This window comes from Phascolarctos cinereus, unplaced genomic scaffold (genome assembly GCF_003287225.1).
Source record: "Phascolarctos cinereus isolate Bilbo 61053 unplaced genomic scaffold, phaCin_HiC Scaffold_8;HRSCAF=390, whole genome shotgun sequence".
NCBI lineage: Eukaryota > Metazoa > Chordata > Mammalia > Diprotodontia > Phascolarctidae > Phascolarctos > Phascolarctos cinereus.
Genome location: NW_027556291.1, coordinates 7,677,358 through 7,682,728, shown reverse-complemented (window position 1 = coordinate 7,682,728; position 5,371 = coordinate 7,677,358). Strand labels below are relative to the sequence as shown.

At 45.9% G+C, this 5,371-nt stretch overlaps 1 pseudogene; it reads left to right on the top strand.

The window, feature by feature from the left end:
* Positions 1-334: 334 nt before the first annotated feature.
* Positions 335-3,079, top strand: LOC110192353 (putative monooxygenase p33MONOX pseudogene; annotated as a pseudogene).
* The last annotated feature ends 2,292 nt before the right edge of the window (positions 3,080-5,371 follow it).

Here is a 5,371-nt window from a genome sequence, read left to right as displayed (position 1 = left end):
GTCTTTCTTCAGGTCAAGTCAGAATCTTCCTCTTTGCCACTTCTGCATGTTGCACTCGTTGAAACCCAATTGAACCCTCTTCCATAAGATCACACTTCAAATATTTGAAGATAGCTATCATGTGCCTCCTCCCTCCCCCACCCCCTAGCACCCCTCAGTTCATTTCAAAAAACATTTACTGAACACCTCCAATGAGCCAGGCACTGGGCTAGGTATTAGGAATACAGAGACGATAAAGAAATACTACCTGCCCTGAAGGAGCTTATATTCTAATGGAGGAGACAACAAGCACAAACAGGTATCTACGAAGCATATACAAAGCAGGTCTGGTGAAATGGAGTGGAAAGGAGATGTCTCAATTGGGGACACGAGGAAAGTCCTCACGCAGAAGATGATACTTGAGCCAGTCTTGAAGGAAATCAGAGGTAATGAGGCAGAAGCAGGGAGGATGAATGTACTTGAGGTGGTTGTGGGAAATAGCCATCGTCCAATGCAGAAAGATGTGAGATGGAATGTCGAGCGTGAGGAGGAACAAGGACGCCATTGTGGCTGTACCGTAGAATCCATGGGCAGGAATAACATACAAAGGCTAGAAAGGGAGGAAAGGGCCAAGCTGCATGGAGCTTGAAATGTCAAATAGAGGAGTTTGTATTTGATACAGAAGTAAGGCCCCTAAACATTTATTAAGTACCTACTGTGGGCCAGGCACTGTGCTAAGTGTTGCTTATACAAAAAGAGGCAAAATAGAAATAAGGAACCACAGGCATTTACTGAATGTGGGAGTGACACGGTTAGATTTGTGACTTAGGAAGATCACTTCAGCGACCAGATGGAGAACCAATGAGAGAGAGGCAGGCAAACTGGGCAGCATGCTATTGCCACAGTCCAGGGAACAGGTGATAAGGGCCCAAATTAAGGCAGTAGCTGTGTGAGTGGAGAGAAGGAGACAGAAGAGATGGGGTCGAGGAAGGGAGGATGAGATTTGACAACTGGCTGGCTCTCGGTGCCCTTCCTAACCTGTGGTGTCCAGAAGTCAACACAAACAGTCCTCCACGTGAGGCCCAACTCCAGGGCAGAGGCTGATGGTGTTGAAATCCCTCCTGAATCCCCTAATGCAGCACAAGAGGCTCTTCTGGGCTGCCTAGCACACTATGGATTCATCCTTGGCTCCGCCCTCACTCAACTGCCCCATGCAATCAGTTGTCACACCTTGGTCACATCTCTCGTGTGTGTCCCCTTCTCTACAGTAATGCTGCCACCAGCCTAGGCCAGTCTCCCCGCCAGTGACCTGGGCCAGTCGCTCATCCTCTGTCCCCCAGATAACTGCTGGTTGACTTCACTGCCTTGGGTTTCTCCCTTCTCCAGTCCATCCTCCCCCCAGCCACCAAAGTGTGACTGTGGCAGCTCCTTGTTATCTCTGGGGAAAAATGTGAACTCCTCTATCTGGCCATTAAAGCTCTTCAGCACTTGACCATTCCCCGTACCTAACGTCCAGTTTTCTGACTCCAGGCTTTTACATTGACTTTTCTCCATTCCTGGAATGTTTTACTTTCTTACCTCTACCTACTGACTTCCCAGCTCCAATCTCATCTTCTGCAGATGGTCTTTTCCAGTCTTCCCAGCTGCTAAAGCCTTCTCCTTTATCGTACCTTCCATCCACTATGGATGTTGGACTCGTAGTTTGATTGGTATAGGAAATTCCCAGATGGTGATACTCTCTCTACCAATGCAAGTCAGCACTTTCTCTGCACCTTTGAATCTTAGCAAGTTGCCTAGAACACTGAGATTGGTTAAATGACTTGCCTAGCAAGTATGTGTCAGAGGTCTGGTCCCTTTGATTATGTATAAACCAACTTACACACTGCCTCCTCCATTAAAATGTGGCCTCCTCCTTTCTGCTCTGCTTCTTTCTGCTGAGGTCGGCTTGGGTCTTGCTGTTCTTAACTTCCTGTCATGTCAGTACCAGAGCCTCAGGACTGTGGCCTGTCCCTTCCCCGTTTCCTCCCTCCTCCCTCCCCGTCAAAGTCTAGCAATCGACAGAGCCTCTGCATGGAATCTACTTGGGACTCTTGGCTTGTTCATCACCAGCTGCAGAATCTGCAGAACTCCAATAGACTTCCATTGTGAGAATCTGAGTTCTGGGTTTGTATTTAGAGAAATCACTCATGGCATCCCTGAAGCCAGAGGTAGCTGCCCTTAAGCAAGTGGGCTTCTAGGCCAGATATCCCTGTCAGTTGGAGTGGCCCATCACTGGGCATTCAGTTACAATGATTTCTTGGAAGATTCCATGCAGCCAATGACTCTTCTTCTATCTAACATGGAGGTTCTATGGAAAAAGCCAGCCCTCCCAGATCAAAAGTGCCAGAGGTTTCCCAAGGTCAGGGAAGGAGAAACTAATTTGTACTCTCCTACCATAACCCCCTCAGCTTGCAGCAACTATATGTCCCAGTGCTGAAAGCCAAGGCTACGCACGTCATCATGAATTTTCTTATTACAAAACAGACACAAGAGAGCATCAAGCATTTTGAGCAGCAGACAGGGCTGAGTGATGCCGGATGCACTCCCCACAAAGGCCTTCTCACAGAAGAAAACAAATCACATTGTGTGGCGGAGGCCGTCCATAAATTATAGTTGCATAATGGAGATTTGACAAAAAAGATAGACAGATAGCTTCAGCCCAATTTCCTCCAAGGCTGAAAGAGGATTGTTCTCCTAAGCTGAAGACCAGACACTGGTTTACTCACAGATCTTCTGCTTCATTCCCTGGCCCAGACATCAGCACCATGCATTCTGGAAGTGGGGATAAGGATAGAAGAGGCTCATCTGAAAAATGGAGCCTTTTTGGACCAAGAGCCCTCCAGAAATCTGACTTGGGTTTCATTGTCCAGTCCTACAGCCGTGCTCCGAAGCCATCACTGATGGAGCTTGTGTAGATCCATTCGACCAGAACTATGGAGGACTCGGCAGTCCTCAGGCCACCTAAGACAGACCTCGAGTGATGGAAGGAAATAAACAGCCTCCATACTCCTATCACCTCAAGCTGAGAGGCATGAACGTCTTGACTCCCAAGGGGTTCTGAAGCCCCCTTTTCCCATGGGCAAAGTTGCTTTCCCCGGTGACCTGCTGTTGTATAGAGCAGAGGTAGCAAATGTATGCAACCCAAACCATACTAAAATGTAACTGGAAAATATTTAATAAAGTAAGTGAAAATACAGTAAAATGTAGATAACATTGCATTTTATCCAGATGTTTGCATGCGTGGCCCTCATTTCTTCTGAGTTTAACACTACTGGTATAGAAGGTATCACTACTGGTATAGAAGGTATCTTAGACACACTTTTCCTACTTCCCATCTACTTTACATTCAACATAAGAAAGATGTTGCCCATTCATAATTCTGCTAGGGATAATATGCATGGTGATTGGCTCTCTAAATATTTGAAACATTCTAATGTAGGAAGATCTATTCTATAATGACCCCAAGTCCGTCAGTATGATTTCTCCAGGGACTGTCAACCATAGCCAACTAGGATGGCAGCTGTGGGAGAGAAGGGGCAGGTATGTACATGAGAGATGTCATGGGGAGAGGATTGATGGGACTGGGCAGCAGATTGGAGATAGGAGTGGATGAGGAATGAGGACGCTCCCTAAGTTGTGAGCCGGGGTGACTGGGAGGATAGTGGTACCCTTAACAGTAATGCACAAGTTAAGAAGAGCGGAGGAGTTGGGGGAAAAGATAACGAGTTCTGTTCTAGACATGTTGAATTGGAGATGCCTGCGAAATATCTAGTTTGTGACAATGTCCTGCCAGGATCTTTAAAACAGTGTGTCTAGATAGCTACAGACATAAATATTCATGTTGGTGCTTGTGTGGAACATACCCTTTGTGATAAATAGCAGCTAGGTGGCTCAGTGGTTAGAGCGCTGGTTCTGGAGTGAGGAGGACCTGAATTCAAATCCGGCCTCAGGCACTTACTAGCTATGTGACCTAGGCAAGTCACTTAATCCTGGTTGCCTCAGTTTCCTCATCTGTAAAATGAGCTGGAGAAGGAAATGACAAACCGCTCCAGTATCTCTGCCAAGAATATGCCAAATGGGGTCACAGAGAGTCAGACACAACTGGAGAAGAACAACCATAAGAGCTGTTACCCCCTGCAAGTCTGCTCTGACATCCCAGGGTCTCAAAGGAAGGGAGCCTTACTCAGGGCACTTACTTCACTTAAAGTGCTATATAAATGATTATAGCTACCACCATATGATTATATATTTTATGTATATTATTATATAGCATCATATTACTAGTAAGGCAGCTAGTGGCACCTGGTGACAGAGGCTAGAGCCCTGGACTTGGAATCAGATTGCTCTGAGTTCAAATCTAGCCTCAGATACTTCCTTAGCCACTTGACACTCGAGCCTGGGCAAGTCGTTTAACCCCTGTCTTCCTCATTTTCCTCATCTGTAAAAAGTGAGTAATAACTCCCAAAATTGTCATAAGGATCAAATGAGTCAACATAACGCACTTTGCAAATCCTAAAGCACTCTGTAAATGCTAGCTATATTCTTGTGATTGATTATTAATTATTTGTTATTATTAGCTGATTGTTAAGATTTTCTTAACAGCAAACTTCAGTCTCCCTCTCTGAAACTTTTACCTGTTGTGCCTGGTTGGATATTTGGGGAACCCTTCTTCTGTGGGGCAGCCCTGCCCATACTTGAACCATCCTCAATCTTTGTTTTAGGACAGATATGCCCAGGTCACCCCACAGGGACCCCTGGGTCAGGACTCAGAGGCCCTTCCCTGTCCTGTTTGTGCTCCTTGAGACCTCTGACTTAGCAATGGCCCCCTTAAAAATGTGACACCTAAAAATAAACAAAAGAATCCATGGTATTGATTTTACTGGGCTAAAGTGCATCCCTCATTCTGTAGCCTGTGTTAGCCTGTGATTAGTTAATATCTTGTTACAATAAATAACTAGTTTTAAGTCCCTAGGGTGATATAGTGGCACCTCAGGTCCACTTGGTTCATTTCCCCTTTGGCTTCAGAGTTTATTTTACTTAAGAAGTTGAGAGTTCAGTCATAATCACTCTGAGTACCCAGTTAGGAAAAATCTTGACATCCCCCCTCTCCCCCCCCAATCCCCCCCACCCCCGGCAGAGTTTAGGTTCCCTCTCACCTTACATTTACATGTTTCTAGTTAGCCCCTGGCCCTTTTGTAGTTGAGGCAAAATCCATGTCATTTCCTGGATATCTGTGGATAGACAGATGTTGGGATGTGATGTTGGGCAAAATGCTGAATGTTTCTTGATTTGCCCAGCCTAGGACCTTGCTCTGAAATCCTTAGAGAACCAGAGCTCAATATCTCTCCTCTCT